The sequence below is a fragment of the Tinamus guttatus genome, unplaced genomic scaffold, assembly GCF_059628265.1.
Source record: "Tinamus guttatus ecotype Peru unplaced genomic scaffold, ASM5962826v1 Tinamus_guttatus_pri_ptg000240l, whole genome shotgun sequence".
Classification (NCBI taxonomy): Eukaryota; Metazoa; Chordata; class Aves; order Tinamiformes; family Tinamidae; genus Tinamus; species Tinamus guttatus.
Window position 1 is genome coordinate 3,099,224 of NW_028288774.1, and position 21,151 is coordinate 3,120,374.

Below are 21,151 nucleotides of genomic sequence, written 5' to 3' on the forward strand. Positions count from 1 at the left end.
AGTAATTTGCTAATTTCATGTTATACTGTCACATAGTTGTGTTACATGTTTCTCCAACTTACTATCATGATTTCATCTCTAACTGCAATCATTTAATAAGACCTTCTCCTCTTGCCAGACTTAACTGATAATATCAATGTCCACTGTTCAAGACCTAGCATTTCATCACAACCAGTGGAGAAACTCTCATAAATTCAGCCAAGAATAAATCTGAGCACAAGTAATCTGGCTGCGAATGAAATGAAAAATGAAAAAAAAAAATTGTAGGTGCTTAAGTATTTTTGATAGAGAGATGAATTCAAGTGCTCCTAGCACCTGAAATCGGAGGCACAAATAATTTGACCACCACTAAAGGACGAACTTGCCTCTCATGACCTGGGTGGAGATGTGCTGGCATAGATGTGTGTAGGGTGTGGACGGTGCAGTCTTGGCATTGCCGTTCATTTTCTCCTCTGCAGCTTGTTGCCTTAAACTGTGAAGCTACTGCAACCAAGCCTAAGGTAATGATGGAGAAAGGCAAGGGAGTTATTTTTATTGAGGCCCAACCCCCTGCAATCTTCAAGGAGTTTCCGCTTCCTGGAATGAATGCAGAGACCACTAGTGCCTTTCAACTTTCACTTTGAGTAATTTGTGCAAAGCTCATGAGATTTTTAAGTGCGGTATTTACTAAATACTAAAGTAGTTTCTACTCTTAGAAAAAGTGTGTTGCATCTAATGAGAGACCAGTCAAGTAAAAAGGGTAAAGTAGTCCTATCATGAAGTAAAAATCTTTGCTGATGGGAGAAAATCAGATCATTCTTGGCTGTCCTCAGTATTGCTAGCAAAGGCACAGTGTCATTATTGCAAAGAGCTTTGTAATGAATGAGAAGTGAGCACGTGACACTGCAGGAATGCCTTCCTAAGAAAGGAAGATTGCTGAAGAGGAGAAAAACTTGAGGGCCATGCTCACTCATATGTGGTGCAGGAACATTTATGTTAATAATTTATTACATTACTAATGAATATAATGCCTGTAAATCTGATCTTTTCCTCTCCCTCTTTGTCTTTCATTGCCATCAATGTGAAACCGTGCCTGTTGGAGATGTAAAGGATCAATACACTAATTACCCCATATGAATTGTAATGAACATGATGTTGAAATTCTCATTCTTCTTCAAGACTGGTGCTTCTTATCAGGAGCTAGTATCGCAGAGATTTGGGGCACTCTCATCTTTTACAGGTTGCATCATGAAGCCCTCTAGTTTCTCTGTTGGTTCACCTTGACATGCAGAATAAATTATGCATCAAGGCTGTTCATTAGGTGTCAATATTAAACAAGTCCGTTTTCCCGACAGTATCAGCTGCTTATCAAATGTGGTTAATTGTTCAACCAAGAAATGTTGTAGATGGTATTTGTCAAATCTGCTTAAGAACAGTAAGGAAGTTTTTGACAGAAGCCCTAACATACGCTCTTAATTGCAACGTCTTTCTCTTCTCACTCATGTAGCAAAGAGCTATGGCCAGAAAGACCATTAATTGCAAGACCATTAATTTTTACTCTGGATCTTCTCTTACTCCACCAAAGAAATTAAGATAATTAAATTTATTTTCTTCTTATGATCTATAGATATAAGCATCTTCATGATTTTTAATTTCAAATAGGAAATCAGATTTGGCAAGATCTGTAATTTGCAGTTCCTCATATAAAACATTCCTACTCAAATTCTGAAAACTGTGCCCAAGTTTTGTATGAGTGTCGTCTTTCTGATTGACTTTGGTATAAAATTCCATTTTTAAAAAAAGTTTTCTGTATTAGAAAGAATACATCAAATATAGTTTCTCTTTCATGTAGTATCAGGTAACTCCATGACTGTCTTTTAGTGGCTTTACTGCCATGAAAAATCTAAACATAAGTTTCTGAAACGAAAAGCTGAAAGCTGTAGGACACAGCCATACTGTGGAGAGATACATTTTTTATTGTTGCCCATTTCTTGATATTGCATGCTTTGAAGGTGAATTTGCCCTTCATCCCCTATCACAAAGTTATGCATTTTTTTCTCACTTTTATCATGTAGGATTCCAATAATGATCAGTTTTGAATGCAAGTGGGCTAGTAATGAAGAAGATTTGCCGTGACTTCATTTTTGTGGCAGTCATAATTTGAGCCATGAGGTTTGTTGACGTGAAGACAGAGCTTTGTTCTGGCTGCAGCTGCCTTCTCGTTGCAGCGGTGCTTCCGAAAGGCTGCAGCTCTGACCCAATGCTACCGCTCCTCCTGTGTCCTCAGGTCAGCAATTCCAGTGCAGTGTGTGTACTTTTAGATTTTCAGGCACATTGTGAAACTATTTTTCTGCTCTCCTTGCCATTGTTGTGTTTCAACAGGAATCTGATGCACTAGCGATGCAAAAATTAGCGTAGTGACAAAAACACAGAGAACTGCAAAGGGAAGAATTCACTAAATGTAAATTCAGCAACTTAGGGAATGGAAAGAAACAGCACTTACATAGAAGAGGGGGAAGCAATCAAGCAGATGGGCACATCTCATTAATGTGATTTAGTTTGTTATATCTTCCCTACTACATTTTTTTTTAAACCTATTATCGTGGCTTCTGCTTCTCTCTGCGGTACAGAATTGATAAGCTGGAGAGAAACCTGTCCATCACATCACTGGTTCCCTGCTTAAAAAATCTGAAACATTCTAATAAATGGTCACCTAGTGTTTTTTTGTTTTGTTTTGTTTTTGTTTTTGTGAAGAAAAACTATATCATACCAAATATAATTTCTGGAAAACTGATAAGCAATTCTACACAAAGCAAGACCACCATCAAATTCAACAAGACTTTCCAGAACAACAGGTGAGACTTGGACATAGTTACAGCTATGCCTCTGGCCTTAAATAGATCTTTAATTACTTAGTCAAGTATTTTTACACCTTTGGAAGAACTGGGCTGAAGTATGCTACTATGAAAACTGTTGCCTGGTTTTCTAAAACCTTACATCTTGCAGACAAATGAAGAGATTATGGAAAAAACAAGCAAACAAACAAAAGGCTTAAACAAAATAAGCCAAATCTTTTAAGGTTGTTTGTCCACAAGAAAAGCTGTTTTTTTTTTTTTTTATTTCAACAACTGCCTGGTTTATTCAGCAGTAGTAAAGAAGTATATCAAGAGGCATAAGGGAGCAGACAGCAAAGAGTGCTGAGTGGATCCTGAAGGTGAGGAACACGATCCTTGCAGTAGACTTAAGGGGCTTGCATGCTTCAGATCGTGCCATCTATCTGCACTACTGTCACTATTCAGCTCGAGAGAAATATGTGCCCCGCAATGGGCTTTTCATTTTTAATGACTGTAGTGGTAGAAGAGTCACTGATGAGAATTAGTACTATTTCTAGCTATCCTTCCTGACAAACTCTGAGTGTTATGCTGACATTTGTGCATGTGCTAAAGAAGCTCCATGGGGAGGACGAGACTGAAGATATTTGGATTCTGTTAGTGCGAACTAGAATTTAAAGGCTGTGTATCTCAGTGTGTGTGCTTGCCTGCTCACTTTTCCTGTGTCTAATCTGAACATTTGTAAATACTCTACTTGTGGATCCTGTTAAAACTCTCTCTGGCAGGATTTGCTTTTTGTCTCTGAACCATAAATGTTCTTAAGCAAATTGTTTGCCTTTTGCCGCAAGGGACTGCATCAAAGAAACATTTTCTGGAGGAAGGATGATCCCAAAGCTGCCTTCAAGAGTTTAGTCTCTCTTCTATCTTAGGCTCTCTAACACCTATGGGCAAATAATGCATTTGAATATCTTTCTATGATCAGAAAGCCAAAACAAGCTGGAAGACAAACCTATCCAATGACTTATCAGCTTCCAAACAGGAGGAATCAAAGCAGCCCTCAGAACCATAACAGATGTCCTGCTCCTCTGTGAGAAATGTAGCAATGGGATCAGTGGCAACATTAATGGGAAAATGAGCAAGATACTTCTCTGATGCAATAACAGTGGAAAACATTCCCATAATGCTTTTCTGTGTTCAAATTACCTCAGGTTTTGGTTCTGTTTCATTTCTTCCATGTCTAGACTAAAGAATTGCCATCACAAATACCTGGAAAATGAGTTAAGGTGGGCTGGAGTTTTTAAAATTCTTAGAACCCAAAAATATCACAATGTTAAGGCTATTTAGTAGTCTCTCTTAAATATTATTCATAATTTTACTTTTCAAAAATGCTTGTGACACATGCATACAAGGAAAAATGCTCATGGATCCAAACTAAACAAATTTCCTGAAAAACGTCTTCAGCCATTTGAACTCACCTAATCTCTTGCTTATTTGACATCACTACAGACTATATATTACAGAGATTGTTATTTTTGATACTGAAGTTTTGACACTGAATTTTCTGTTGAATGATTTTGGCCCAAAACCTAACAGTAGGGTTAAAATTTTCAAAAAGTGATGCTTAATATTTCATGCATAATTCTTCAGGATTTCTATAGGAAAATGGTCTTTTTTTTTTTTAAGAAATTAAGATATAAGGTCCGCTAACTTAAGGGAATTATGAGTGTTTGTCTCCTCTGAAAGTTATTCTACTTTTATTCAGGTGCTTACATAAAGTTTTATGCTTTTAATGTTAGGGAAGTGTGTTGGAAAACATAAATGGCCACTTTTATTAAAAGTGTTGCCACAACTGCCTTTTATTCTGTAGTTGGCTACCAGGATCAGTCCAAAGGTATGGAATTGAATGCCTGTGCTCAGTGACAGAGTTAATTTGCATCTCCAAATGAAAAATGAAGATTTTGGGGGTGCCAGAAGAACAAGCTCACTATATCATGCTGTCTGTAGCCCTTCTGCAGAAGTGCTTATGTGAAATGGAATTTTGAATTAAAAAAGACAAAATATGTGTGTATACAGAGACAAAAAAAAGTACAATCCTTCAGTACAGTCCTTCAGTACAATCTTCAATCCAAGTAGAAGCTTTAAAATCTTAAATTCTTGATTTGAAAAATTTTGTACCAAGGCTTACTCTGATTTTGTGTCATGGTTGTTCTGCTGCAACACTAAAGAAATGAATGATGAATCAGGATCATTATTTTCATGTCATTTCCATGTTCGCCCTCTGACTCCCTTCTCCATGCCTACTTTTATCTGTTCCAACAGTTTAGTTAGAAAACAGATACCACACTGACATCTACACGGGTCACAATTGTCTGAACTTATTTGCAGATTTGCTTGATGAAGGAGGGCGTATGTTGTCTCTCCTTACTCAGCTATCTGCTGACTAGGAAAAGACAATCAAAATTAATGTACTTTTAATGCTCAACGTGTTGAAAATATCACTATATCATCATACAGCCTACCAAACTGACCAAGCTGACAAGAAGTTAATGCATAGTATGCTTTATACTCTGTTCAATGTCCTTTTAATTTTTTAAAGAACTGCTGATCAACAAATTGCCTTGAAACACAGATACTTGATTAATTACCTTGTTATTAAACTAATCTAAATGCTTGCTTCTGGGTACCTTTGAAAGAAAGGGAAGCTTTTGGAAAGCTAGGAAAAATAAGAAACTAGGTAGTTTATGAATAATAGATGTATTTATTGTCTTGTAGCTCAAATATTTTGCTTGTAATGAAGTATATTGATAGCTGGAAGTAGCAGTAATTTTCTGGTGAAAGATCCTACCTACCTAAAATATTTCACTGTTTCATTGATCTCAATACCAGGATCAGTAAATCCTGTCTGATCTGAAGGTCTGCATAGGAACAACAGTCTAATGACTTTCCTAAGGAGCCTTAGCATTTTGCAAACAGATAGCCAGATTGCCCTTTTTAGAAATAAGTAGTTCTGCAGGGGAAGTTATAATTGCAGAGATGAAAAAAGTTAGATTTTCTGGAGTTCTTCCTGACTGGTCGAATAGGTGCTGCTGATAAAATAAATACACATTTTCAATCTCAAGAAGAGCACTATCTTGCTTTGTAAACACATAAAATATATATGCCATGTAGAAATTTTCTTTATATCTATCAAAAATAATATTCCAATGGTGAGACAAGAATACTTGGCTTGTAGGCTCTTATCTCTCTTTTTCTTGAACTGCCCTCGTGTTTTTGTCTGCCCCCTTTAGTCTCAAACCCTCCCCAAGAGGGTATTAAAATTTCATTAGGTACAGAGGACCCACAGTAAGCTTCACTTCACATAAGGCTTTTCCTTCCACACTCAGCAAATATTATATATCCTATATTTACAGAAGTGCTTGTTTAGTTTCATAGAATAGCTACAGATTTTTTTTTTTTTTTGGGGGGGGAAGCTTATTATTTCATATGGAATAGAATGAAGCCTGATAAAAAGCTTATTTGACCATATAATCCAGGAACATGCTGCCAACCCTGATCAGAGGGGGAAAAAAAATCTTCATGTAGACAGATTTTTCCCCCATGGAAAATTTACTGCCAAGCCAGTAGTATTTGGAAGTTGTTTTTCTTCAAAACTTCAGATAAGAACCATTTATTGTTAAACACTTTTTTTTTTTTTGATACTGAAATAGCTATGCTCTTCCTCCAAGTAGGAGATAGCTACAATTGTAAAATCTCGTTTACATTATAGTGGATATATGTGGATCTGAAAATCAACATATCATTGATTTTTGGATCCACAACGAGCTTGTGGATTCCAAGGTTAGAAAAATTAACATTTGACATGTAACCAGAGTGCTGGTTTGTCAAGGAATTATTGAAAGCATTAAATATATTATTCCCCAATTTCATCTCAGAAAATGCGTGCCTCATGGTAGATCTACTTCTTTCAGGTCTGGTGATATACTTGTCATCCGATGTGTAGTTTCTTTGCCACAATTTGAATGCTTGTGTTGCCTAAAAAATAACTTTGCAAAATAAATAATTATGTAGTAATTTCCAACCTCTTCAATGTCTTTGACACAGCTAAATTTGAGAATGAAAGTATATTACTGTAACTGAGCTTCATTATGTGGTTTTACTTAAATTCATGTGAGTCAATGTTTAATGAAATCTGTGAAAGGTTGCTAGAGGTCCTTAGTCCTCCATTCTCAAAATCCTCCCAGTACAAGTGGACTAGTTTCAGAATTCATGTTGCAGTATTTAGTGTCATTTGGCTTCATAAAGCAGTGTCCTGGCCTACCATTTTAATTCAGTGCATTGCATTGCACCCAGCACCTCTAGTTAAAGGATAGAGCACAGCTGAAACATTTTTCAATGCAGCTCAGAAGAAGAAAAAAAAAAATCGTTTCTCAACTCATCACAGCCAAAGAATCATTTTATCTTCTCCCCTGTAGCCAGCCCTTTTCCAGCAGTGTCATCAGCGCGCACGGCCCTAGCACAGCCCGTAATTATCTGAACAGGCTGGAGGGAGCCAGCTGCGAGAGCCATTCTTCTGCAGGTAACATATGGCTCTGCAGAGTGTCCCACCTGCAGTGGCTTCAACAACTGCAGACTGCCACATAAAAGGCTTCCAAGAGGCTAAGCGGCTTTGAGGCGGCGTTCTGCTTTCTCGTCTCCTCTCATCCTGCTTCTGTTTGGATACAGCTTTGATTCAAAGCAATCTGTATTCTATGCCACAATCCATTCAATGGCAGTAAAGCAAGCACTTAGAAAATGGTACCTATATTTATTCTGAATCAAGATTAAAAAGCTCAAAAGTATGCCTTAAAATCCGTGCATTTTCTCCTTCAGCATTACATTTCACTCCTTTTATTTTTGATAAAAACAGTTTCAGGTGCTGGTGCACTAGGAAGCATGGTGACCTGCTTAGCAGTGAGCTGACAGGGGTAAGTTGCCATTCTCTTGAACAGAGACACTATGCAGCTTTCTCATATATTCTTACATGGACGCAAAGTCTAGAAGAGGTGTGTAAGTTTACCTCGGGCACCTAATTACTTTGAAAAACAGAGGTTCCAGCTGGAAACATACACTACTCAGTGCAGCCCATTTTTCCTCGCTCAGTGCTTGCCCATACAGAAGAGCCAGCCTAGGACCTGGCACATCAGGCGTACTCATGAGGGACAGCTTGTTCTTCCTTTCCCCCTAAAAAACGTATTCATTTCTTGGAAGGCTTCTCTTGAAAGGCTCTGGATAGTTGTTTTGCACATATGTGAGCAGTTTATCATACTTTCTCTTAAGTAACCAATCACATAAATGACACTGTGAGTAAGTAATGAGCCTCCATCTCACTGCTCTTTTGCGGTACTGAAACAGTGGTCAGTTATAGATGCTAAGATGCAGTTTCCTATACCCAGTAGTGACCGAGGGAGCTAAACTGGACTAGGTAGCCTCTCTCAAACCTGAACTGAGCAGCATGTAAATCCATCTGTTATTGCTTGTCAGAGCCCAAGGTCTGTAAGGCAAGGGCAAGGAATTCAAAGTGCATGTTTTAGCTGTAATGATAGACAAGAATCCTCAGAGATTTTGTATGCATTTTCCTCTCGCTCCTCTTTTTCTTCTGTTTTTGTTGTTTACCATATTCATGAATTGTTTCCCACCATGATGGTTAGCGTGCGACTTGGAAGTGTTCTCTCAAGAGAGAGACGAGTGGTGCCTGTGCATATTCTTTTTATCCCTTTTTATGTGCAATATTTATTATTTTGAGTTAAATTTACTTATGTTGAGACAGAAATTCATCTAGTATCTTTCAAGGTGTTTGTCTAGGTTTAGTATCTTTCAAATTTCTTTGTACGCTTTTAAGATGTCACAGCATTATATGTAAGTGAAACAAAGCAACTGAATTAATACAGCTTTATTTGGAATACAGAATGATTTTTAGGTTTATATTGAAGTGAACAGTGACATACATTGAAACTATGGGGCAGCAATATTACATAATTTCTGCATGTAGTAGGTTGGCCATTTAATATCTTATTTATAACCATTAGAGGTTGAATTTCAAGCATCATCAAATTACAAGTTTAATAAAACAGTCATTAACATCCTCACTGAAGAGAGTTTTTTTTTCAAAGTTAAATCAGCCACCATGACTGGGATGAATGCTTTCAAGCTCTTTAGTAATGTTCACCATGCCTCATATAAAAAATAGTGCTGTTAATTCCAGTACGAGTGTTGCTTACCTTGGCGATTCATTTGGTACATAGAAAGAACAGTGTCTTTGTGTTGCTGGCAATAAAATATGATGCTGTACAATTTTAGCTCAAAGCTGGAAGTAAAAAACAGTATCTGCAAGAGCAAGCTGCTGACACCGAATATTTGCAGTCTAATAAACCCAAACACGTGTCTGTACTCATAATGCTTTTTTCCTTGTAGAGAAATATATGCTTCTATTAAGCGTATAAATTGTACTGTGGTAAGCCCACTAGTCTCCCTTGCTTCTTGATACAAGGAACACATCCTGGGCTTTTTTCACCCTTACTAGGATCGACTAATGTACTTGGAAAATGTAGCACCTAACTAAAAAGAAAGGGTGGAAGGGTTCTGAAACAGCCTTCTTCCCACTTTGGCCCACGCCAAAGGCAGCTGCCGTTAAGTATCCTCTCATCTGTAAAAATTAAAACACACTCAGTTACATACTGTTTCCATGTGCAAATCTCATACATTTAAAGTTCGTCTGAGGTCTCTGCTGGAATCTAACATATAACTTAAACATATAGAGGTTGTGAGGCAGCTGCAGCTGTACTTGCCACTGTATAGAAAGAAAAAACAAGCAAGCCAGGCAGGACAGGGATCCTCACAGACAATGCAGTTTATGAAACAGTGTTGGAGCCAGGCTCTTTTAAAGGGGAGCTTGGTGAGTCTGTGGCCATGTAGATTCACTGATTTGGGGATGTCATTGTGATTCTGAACTAGGAGTAAAAGAATCTGGGAGATGAATCAGAGACTGCCTGAAAATGCATTGCACCCCTCCTGCATGCCAGGAGAGGAAGCTGAGATGTTCTGAGAAGTGTGTTTATTTGGATGGCACAGGTATGGCCAATAAACCTCTTTGTCCTACATGTCTCTATAAGGACTTCTCTATCTCCAGGATACAGGGATATATACGCAAGCTAAGCCATCAATATGCAAGCAGTGCAGCTCTACTCCATAAGCTTTACTCTAGCCTTTGGCTACACCACCAGCTGCTGCCACAGTAATCCTCCCTAGACAGCTCCTTTTCCTTATGGAATGGATGTTGTTGGACTGTTGTGCATATCAATATCTAACTCATACAGTTCTTCAGCTCACAGGCTGATGCAGAGAGAACTGCCCGTAAACAATGTTACACGTTGCCACACTCACAGAGACCTACACATCCTTGTAGTGCTCAGCTATGGAGCATCGCTGAACTTTGCTTTAAAGGGCTCATCCATGGGTACTGTTGGAAGTTGTATTCAGCGAGGAGTCACAGAGCCTGTGAGGCCACCATGCTTTGACAAGCTGATGCACAGGCTGCTTGCTCTGGGCTGCCTCTCCTGCTCTTTCCCCTGTTTAGCTCTTGAGGGCTCTCTTGCAGAGGCAAGAGTACAACAGCTCTAGTTCTTACACTCGGGGTCCATCGGTTGAGGTACCTATGCTGCCTCCGTCTTTACTATTACTTTCCAATTTGACTGCTCATTTCCCCTGCCTTTAACCACCACCACCTTTTCCAGCTTCAGCCTGGGTAGTTTTGTCTCTGAATTTAAAATGTTTGAATAGCAAGTGGAAGATGCCAACATGCTGTGTATAAAAAGAAGCACTATCAAATCACAGGCTGCATCCAAATTGTGTTTTGTGTTAGATTTATCAGGTTTATCAGAAGGGAAGCCAAGAGAGGAAAGAAGAAGATGAAGAGATACAGCCAAATAATTAAGCAGTTGTTTTCTGAAATGACTGTAGAACAGACTGCCTTCAGGCACTGCAAGATGAAAATAATGTATAAAAAGTCCTGGAAACAAAGCAAAATGTAATGGAAGGTTGCAAGGTAGTAAATACATATGAAAAAATAAATATTAAAAATTGACAAAAATACAAGCAGATTTTAGTGTGTGTTACAGGAGACTCAAAACCAAATCCTCTTTGCTTGGAATGCACTTTCCTAAAAGAATGGGAGGATCATAGTGCACCTTTTATCTATCCCAGTGTGTTCCAATTTCCTTTTCTGTGCTTTCCATCCAATCATTTTTGTACCTGCTGGCAAATTTTGAACAGATTTGATGGAGCAATAAGGTTCCTCAAAAATAAGTTAAGTCATATGTGTTTCCTGAAATGGGTTTCTGGATTCCAGCTGGATACTTTGATTTTCTCATGTAAGCTCTTGTAATGAAAAAAAAGCTTGCAACAGAAATTTGTATACTATTAAGCACTAGAGAATATGTAGGTGAGAGAAGAGAAACTTGTAAAAGCTCTAATTATGAACACCTGAGGAAACTAGAATTGATTGGCAAATTCCATAATCAGATGAGTTTGTGGAAAGTGGTAGAAGGAGATGAAGGGAACAGTGGGGATGGTATTGAAGGAAATAGGGTGAGATGGTGTCCAGATTCTTAAGGACCAGCTGTGAGAAAGAGAAATTCAGAGAAAGAGAAAAACAGAGAAAACTGAAAGAAAGTTTCAGGGAGTGGTATAGTGACACCAATAGAAAGTAATTGTGGTGATGAATAAGAGTGCAAGCAGTACAGAAAACAAGGTAAATGACAAAGAGGACTGAAGGGCAGAGTTAAGAACTTCACTTTTAAGATGTCAAGCAAAGAGAGGATTGCAAGGGACTAAGGAAATCCTAAAGGTAGAGGCATCCCGAGGGGTGCAGGGAGAAAGATCAGGATGGCAGCACTGCACACAGTATAGCGAAAGTGTGGACACAACTGATTACACCAAAAAACATGCAGTTGGCTTTGTGATCTATCAGATGCATCTTGTTAAACCGTTATGGAGTCCAGGAATGAAATTGAAATTACATCCCAGAAAAACAGTTCTAAACGTTTTATAAATCTTTTTGATGAGTACTAGTTCAGGAAAACTTTAAAAAAAATGTTGGCAAGGGCGACACTATTCCCATTCTGGTGTACAAAATGCCTCTCCCCTCCCCACCCTTTAGTTGGTACCACTGAAGAAAACCCAATGCCTGTGAACAGAGCGTAGTCAGCCTGAAATGACACACTGCGAGAGGAGGACAGAGGAAACAAGACTGCTCTTTGATTTACAAATGCATCTCAGCAATGAATTCGTTCCAGGAACAGGAGGCAATCTCTTCTGGAGAAACAAATAAGCAAAAAGTAAAACAGATTAAAGAGACAGAATATAAACTAAACACTTGGCTGGCTCAGAGCCTCCAATTTGACGTCTCAGGTTATAAATAATCGAGGGCACTTGTATTATCCATGTTGTAGAGCACTGGTATTCATGAATACTTAAAAATCTTCTGACAACTGGTAATGTTTCATCAACCAGAAAGTACAAAAGGCAAATTAGTGTTGTTTTTTCATCACCCTTTGAGGGGAAAAAGATCAAAGAAGAGATTTTTATGCCAACACAGACTCTGTCAGTCTCTGCTTGTACATAAAGATGGGTTTCTACAATGTGATGCTGAAGGTGGCAGATGTTAAAAGGAAAGCTGACCTCTACAAAAATTGAACAACATAAGGATATGAAGTCTTCTTTTAGTACACAAAAGAGATTTATTCTTTATTTCATATTTATTCAATTATTTTATACCAAGAATTGGGCATGTCAATTTGTTGCAAATATTGCTTCTGACATCTTTTTTTCATTACATAAAAATGGGACATAACTGGCTCTGACACAGAACACAGATTCTCAAAGTCTCCTTTGTAGGAGACATTGTATATGCATTGCATATGCAGTGTTTAATACAATTGCAGTACTATCTTAAGTACTGCATACAGTTTGGTATAATTGCCATAAAATATTGTTTTGAGTCCCTTGATGGGACAAAGATCTGTGTGAAATGTTTCATGGAAAACATTTTTCATGTAACTGTAAAGCAATATAGTAGAAAAGGAGACTATAGTCTCTCTTTTTTATAGTCTATAGACCCTTTCTGGGACAAATTGGCTCTGGTTAGTGTCTCTTTTAATCTTTCTTATGAGGAAAGTGCACTAAAGTGAAAATTTAGTTTTATGAGGACTATAATTCTAAAAGACTACAATGTACTGAAAACCCAAAGAAAGATACAGTACTAAAAATCAAAATGGCTACAGGTAGAAATTACTTTTCAGGTTTTAGACATATAAAGATTATTCACTGCCAGTGATATTCTTCTATTTAGTCATTCATGAACTATTCTGTGCCACCTAAAGTATCAAAAAATATATATTTCTTGAGTTCTGGAAAGGGACAGTGAAGAATCCCTGACACACACCCCCAAATTTAATTTTTCAATGCTTATAGCATGGGGATTTCCATAAAATAAAAATTCTTTCTGGGTCTGTTGTGACCTGAGGAGGTGATGTTTTTAAAAATAAACTGCTCAAAAAATAAGATTTCATAAATCATATATATGTGCTAAAAACAGGCAGGACACCAAGGCATTTTGTATATGGCAACTGCAAAACATTTCAGGCAACTCTGATGCATCTCTGATACAAAATATTTGCTGAAATGTATAGCAAAGGTTACAGCACATCCATCTGAAAATACCTGAGATATTTTTGTTCTTCAAGAAGACAGTTCTCAATTGATCTCATTTCAGAAGAAATCTAATTTTGTGGCAAAGGACAGATTCTGTGGCTAACGCTGAGAGAGACTTGCAGCATAATCTTCAGGAAGTAAGACAGGTTTTGATCCCAGTTTCTTGGAGCCCATCCCTTTCCTGACCTGCTCCCTTAGCCCCGGGTTTCAGTGCTGGGAGCCATCAAAGGTGGCTGCAGTGCGTTTGGGTTTGTCTGACTGCTTTGGAAGAAGGAATCCCCAGTGGTTTCAACCTTTCTGTGTTCCCTGACAAAATGCTGGTAAATCATGTTTTGTTTATTTCCTAAAAGATTTAGATCTCACATGTATACCCAAGGAAGAGCTCTGCTTGGATGCATCATGAGAGTATTTCCAATAGCAGAAGGAGAATTGTTCTTCTCCCAAATACAAAGACAACTAAATACTGTATGGCCTAGGTAACCGGCTAAACAGGATATATAACAAATCAAGAATTTCCTTATAGCTTTCACAATATAGTTGACCTTTTTTTTTCCCCTCCAGAATATTCCATTTTCTGTCAATGTCCCTATGCAGTCCTGAAAGCCTAACAGTCTCCTGGGATTTGTTGATTTTAAATAATTTCCTTGTCTCGTATTCCCTAAATACTTTCTCCATAATTTAGCTATTTTACTAGAAAGGGCTCAGTCAACTCTAACCAATATCTAACTTTACTGTAGAGAAAATCCAATGTGGGGGTGATGAAGAAAATATTTTGACCTCCAGATCATGTCTATAATTTTAGCTCAGGGATATTCATCCAGGTGCAGGGAAAAAAAGAAGTATGGAAATTGCTTATAGTAAGAACAAACAAATCCCCAGCTGATGAGGGTAGGCTTTGGAAGGCTTTGGAAGGCTTTGGTAGGCTTTTGGAAGAAGGCCCTTGTGGTGCCCACTTCTGCAATTGGTGGGAGGTCAATGAAGCACACCTTAAGGTCTGGAATAAGATAAATAACAAACTTATCTTTTTAATAAAATGCTCTAATTTTTTACCATTATCAAGAATAGATCAGTTCCAAATTTACTTTGTTTTTGCCCTCTGATACCCCACAGTATCTCAGCTACTCATACCAGCTTGTGCTTTTGGAGTTTTATTTGATTTAGTCGTAGATACTGTTTCAATATTGACTGAGATTCTCCTCTTTATACTTCCTCTGTTGTTCTCTACTACATAAAATTCTTTGGGGATGTTTTTTCTTCCATTAGGCTTTTCTGAATTTGTTTTTTATAACTTAAAAGCCCATCTCTACAAAAAATGTTCATATTTTCATTTATTTGCCCAAGGAGAGCATAGGAAGATATTTTTCTCTCTTATGACTGGCAAGCTAACCAGAATGAAGTGATTACTTTCATTTGCTGATAACAGTCTGGGCGAAAGAGGCATTTTTCAGATTATTGTTGTTTGTGCACAGCTAGTTCCAAAAGGTACCTCTCCAGCATGCTGATAAAAAGGCCTAATCCAAAAGGCGTTGGGCTGCTCTCCTTTGGGAGCTCAGGAAAGAGGGAGACGGCCAGATCTCCTGGGGTGGCTCGTCACCTCCTGGTGCTGCATTCCTGGCCTTTTGGGGGAGGCCCCGCGCTTCCACGCGATCTCCTTTGTTGGAACAGAGCCCAGGGACACAAAACGTCTCCGCGAAGCACTGGAGGAAATAATAGTATACAGCTGGTTTGCTGGAAACCTGATTGCAGAAATCCTTTCAGGCGCGTAATTACTCCTTGTACTAGTCTTATATAGAAAGCTTTATTCAAGAGGTACTAGCAGAACAATTTCCTTATCCATACGTAGCTGTGTAAATGTATCAAAATTGTTCCCACATTAGCTTGTCCTTTAGTAGTTACTAGCTGAAGATACACATATACATCCCAGGAAAAAATCATAGAATCATAGAATGCTTAGGGTTGGAAGGGACCTCTAGAGGTCATCTAGTCCAACCCCCCTGCACACGCGGTGCACAAAAAAGAAAAACTTCATGAGGTCCTGGACCAGGACTTGAGTTCTGATGATTACTACAGTAATGCATATTGGTTATTTGTTAATATTCCTGGGTAGAAAGATGAGATTGGTTTAACCAGAAGAAAATTTTCAAAAATTTTCAGAAAAATATGCCTACAAAGCAAGGAAACGGTAATACAGCCAAAAACATCTGGTTACCTTTTTAAAAACAAAACAATAATAAAGATAAATGAGAAATGTCTAGAGTTCATGTTGTCTATGACTAGCCATTTTACGATTACATTTTTCCTAGTCTCTGACTCCTGGGAGTCAGAGGGACTCACAAAACACCTGAAATCAAGTTCAGGCAGAGGAATAGAAAAGGTTACTCTCACAAACTGGAGGAAAGGAACTAGAAACTAGCATTAGAATTGCTAAAGAGAGATAAATCTGGAGGAGATGGAGCTGTGGAGCTCCACAAGGAGAGCTTGCCTTAGCCATCTATTGTTTTTCTGATGAACGGGATAGCAACAGGAGAAGGGATGTGGAATTGAGCCCAGGAGAATGGCAGTGTTCATGCAGCAGTAATTAGAGAAGAATTATCAGGCTATAGAGAAGGGAATACCTGTGGATAAAAGTCCCAGGCTTGCAGGAATTAGTATTTGTGGGACCAGAGAAGAGCAGTCTTGCTCCTGAATGGTCCATTAAGCCTTGAGCTATGAGGGGAACTGGCAGATAGACTTATGGATAGAGATGGAATCTCACCAGCTTGAGGCAAACACAGATATGAAATCCGCCTGCACCGTCGCTAGTGGAGAACTCTGATCTCAGATGAGGTAGCCCTCGTCTTATGGAGGGAGAAGAGTGTTAGCCCCAGGGAGACAAGCTGAAAATGAACACTTTGGCCGAGGGTAAAGCTGGCTTTTGATATCCTAGCCCTTTTTGTTAAATTTTGGTCTTCTAAACAAACAAACAAGCAAACAAAAGAAAACAGCTATATTCTGTTTTATCTTCTCTTTTATCTGGTCAATATTATGTTTATTCTTATACCAAACTTGGATTAGGTTCAAAATGTTGCCAAGGAAAAAAAAAATCCATTTAACTTTTTAATAAATTACTTAGGAAAGAGCATTATATTGGCTTCAGTGATTGCTGTAGCATGTCCAAGTATTGCTGTTAAAAAAAATCTTCTAGGAATAATCTGCTGGTAATAACTCTTTGTTGGTTGGTTTTATGTGCTGTCAGTAAATTGTTTTAAAAATGTCCATACTTGTTTCAGCTCAGTGAATAAATCTGAACTATGAGAGAGTTTCTTGCTATTAAAAGTGTGCAGGAGCAGTTTTCTCTCTGTCCGTAGGTGCTATGTGATTGTGCCTTGTTCCTTGCAAGGCACCAATCATTTCAGACTGCATCAATGGTATCAGGAGTCAGAAAGAATGGATTTCTACAGGCTCTGAGACAGAGGCTGTGTAAATATGAGTCTGCTTATGTGGATCACTAGAAATGGTATCACACCTATTCTGTATGTGCACATATGATGGCAGGAAGTAGAATTAGATTCCTGAATTAGATTCCTGTGTTCCCATCAGAAGTCATTAACTAATCTGAAGAAACTAACTAATGTTAACAAACCAGATGAAAAGAATATAAATCTAAGTCCAGAAGAGATGGTTGGGCCTTACCTCCTTTCCCTATGCCATCTAAAAATCATTTTCTGGGCATTCATTTACCTGCTTTGTACTTGAAGTTATAGGACTGAGAGAAAGCTTTGCTAGTTTGTTTTATGCCTAGTACATTTTAACTATATAGGACTCTTCCTTCTTACTTGAATGAAGGCCTGGGAGGCAGCTACCTTTGTGTTTTCAGATACAGAAAGTTATCAAGCAAGACGTAATGTTCCTTCCTATGAAAACAAGTTGTGTTCCTAAGCTTCAGACAAAACTTAGTTTCTTCAAGCTACACCCACTGTTAGGTATGAGGTATTATAACTAATAAACCAAAACATTTTTTTCCTACTTCTGAGTAAAATCTTATTTATCTCTCCTGAAGCCATCAGAGTGATTCCCACTGATTCTCCTGCTCCCTCAGCCACAACTTCCTGCTGTTCCCACTTTCCAAGAAATCCCAGAGCTCACTGAACTGGAAAAATACAGTATAAATTGACTTCCAGCAAATACAGGTGCAGTTAATATACAAAGTACATTTTATATGTGGAATTAGTAGAGAAATTGAAGTGCCTTTGAAATTCATATTAACAGCACTAGAATGACTGGATCCTGCCAGCACACTGTATTGCCTGGAGGTAATCTCTCTTCTGGGGGTTAAAATTTGCTGTAATAATATTGTATAGTTCAGAAGTTTTCGTTCCTCTGTTTCACTCACAGTCGACTCTGAATCTCGTCTTTTTAACACATTGCCCATATTTCAGATAGGCTTAAGACGTGAGCAGTACAGTCATGCTGGCAACATTAAAGAGAATTGCAATCAGAAGACAGAGTTGCTTTGAACTGAAATTCTTATGGTTGACCTTTCAATGCAAAAGTTGCTTAAATAAAAACATCTTTAGAAATGCGGTGTGAAAGATATACTTCTGAAGCAAAAAGAGTTTAGAAAAGTGGGTCTCGGGAGAGAGGAGAGAAATAGGATTCATCTTTTTTAGATGAATGATGAGGAAGGGAGGGGCTATAAAGAAAAACACATGCAACATATCTCCCTGCTGACGTGTATGAACAAGACCTATCTCTGTCGTGAGACAGCGAAAAGCAGATACAACATGGAAGGACTTTGTTATATAAACTATACGAAGACTTGGTTCTTGATTCAGAATGGTTAATGTCATTGAAATCCTGAAAGCTGAAAAGTGGCGGGGTGTGGGGTGGGAAAGACAATCCTCTCTTCCCAATAACGGTTTGGAGTTAGAACTGTAAATGGATATAAACCTGCAATTTAGTAAGAAGGCAACATGCGTTTTCTTGTTGCATTGCTCTTTCAGCAAGAAAAGCATCCACTTAGCAGCGGCGCTACAGCTCTAAGCACAGCAATAAACCTTTTAATGTGTCACTTTTTTCAACATTAATCTAGTGATAAGAGAGAGAGGCAATTGCAGAAGTCATTCTTTATTGCAGCACTTACTCCTAGAAACTTCATCAAAATCAGGAGGGACCCCTTTTTGCTCTGATTGCCTGACCCAGAATCTTAATCCCCTTTCATTATAACCCTGCTGCTTTGTTTCCTCATGAATTGCCTTCTGAGTGTTTGGAAATCACCAGACACAGATACACAACAACACTGAGGGATAGACCAGAGCTTAGCTGTGACACCTGAATAGCAACATTTGTGCTGAATCGACTGTCATTTGGAGGAGACATAAAACTGACACCCTATTAATGAATGATAGCATTAAAAATTCCTCCGTACTTAATTAAAACATCTGCTTAAGTTTCCAATCAGGTAAGCAGTTTTCTTCAATATTTCAACAGTCTTTAATAGCATGTCATTTTGATTCAAAACTGATCAGAGAGCTAGCAGTAACCATGTATTTCATTTGCTTTCCATCCTTTCCTTTGAAGAGCTTGTATGGGTGGAGTTCTTTGTTTTGTTTTGTTTTAAACAGCACTAAACCTTCGTTCTAACGTTTTGGAAATACCGGGGAAGGGAAAGGGATTTAAACATTTTAAATGTATTTCAGGCAAGGCATAGGGCATTCTGGAAGCACAAGCAGTGCCGACTGCTGTTGGTCTTTCTGCAGGTGACTTGGCTGGCTGTATAACTTTTGTGGTAGAGCTTGAGCACTAAATGATAAGTCAGTGCCACTCCACAGTTTCACAACTGTGCAAGCCACAATTCCCACAGCAGCACATGGATCCACTCTATCTCAGAAAGTCAGGAGCATCTAAAAATCTGCCATCTGGAAGTGTCAACAGCACAAAATGTCTGAAGCTCTCACTGTCTGTGTAGGAGAGAGCAAGTGATGTCCAGCAGCAGAGCATTATCAAATTTTGCATTCCATTTTGCAGCCAGAAGTGCTCATGGTCATAATATTACTTGCTCTCAAAAGACTGTCAGAATCTGGGTAACACTGTTGGATTTGGTGGGAAGGACCGCGGGGATGGTGCCAATGTGTGCTGTGTAGAAGAGCCAGGGCCTTTATGCTTTTCTCCTAAGCTGAACCATTCATGGTATGTTTTCTCTGTGATTATGATCCATGGGTTTTCATCATGTCTGATGTTTCTTCTCGCTCCAGTCACTGCCGAGGACAATTTTAAATCTGCAAAATTGGCAAAGGGTAAGGGTGCTGTCCCAGCACTGAATGCAAGTTTCCAAACTCACAAGTCCACTTGTTTTGGCAGGAAAAAGAAAGGGCTGCCATTAGTGGTGACTGCTCGCTGGTTAAAAACAGTGTGAGGAATCAGCCTGAATTTGCCACCACAACCATATTAATTGGTAAGTGATGGTATCTTATTTTTAACTAACTCTCTCCTTGTGACAACCTAAAACCTAGAACTAATAACGCCAAACACAGTTTTAGCATGAGCTCTTAGACCATAATTCCCGTTTTGTATTAACGGTCCATTCAGAGTGGTGTCCTGTCCATAACACAGGGCAATATTGCTGCTGCAGAAGAAGGTGCAAGCTAGCTTAAGGCAGTCAGGCACAGAATACTAATGATCACAGTCTCTTCTTATCCCAGGAAACTCAGGATTTGTTTTGCTGCATAGATTTCTCATTTCAAATGCCCAGATTTACTGCACAATTACTTCTGTGTAGGAACATATATAAAAAATAGGTTGGCAGCGAGACCAGTCAAGACTTCAGTGTATCCAGCTTCTTGCCTGTTGTTTTTTCTTCTTTCCTGCTTTCCTGCCTTGGTACAGATGGAGGACCGGGTGCATTAGAATTCTGAACACACCCCAAGTAAATGCCAAAAGGAGCATTGCCTCACGCCTCCAAACCGCCATGCAAAATTCAGAGTCTTTTAACTACAGGCCTTTTAACTCCGGCTAAACTACCCAGGACTCAACAAGGTGTGCTATCAGTGAGGAATTGGAAATGGTCTTGCATGCTGTTTGATTGTGCCCAAGATTCACTTGCTCATCCCTGCTGCCCCTCTTTGTACATTGCAAGAGCACCTTTCTAATTCTTCTTTTAGCAAAAAAGCAGGTATAATGATACTTGAAAATATATGTAAAGATATGATAGTTTACAGGAGACTGAGACTGTTAAAGTCAAATGCCAAAGAGAGGGTAACACAAGGAAAAGTATTTTCTGAATGACCCCATGTAGAGCGTGAAAAGCTTTCCCAACAAATGCTGGCCTAATACAAGCATTGTGTATTATTATTCTGATACCCTGTGATGTTAGAGAACGTAAAGATGCTCTGTGTGGCATCCTTGGCACTCAGCAGATTAACTCCTTTAATTGCAACTTCCCTTTTTACTCACAGCCCTTGAGTTTTACTTCAAAATCCATTTGAAACTTTCCTGGTATGCCCAATCTAGCATGTAAGCCATGTAGCATTGGATATTTCAGACTTCTAGTGACAAATCATAAGCTGCTTAGAGTCCTGACATAAAGTAAATCTATTTGAAATGCTTGTATTTTGTTG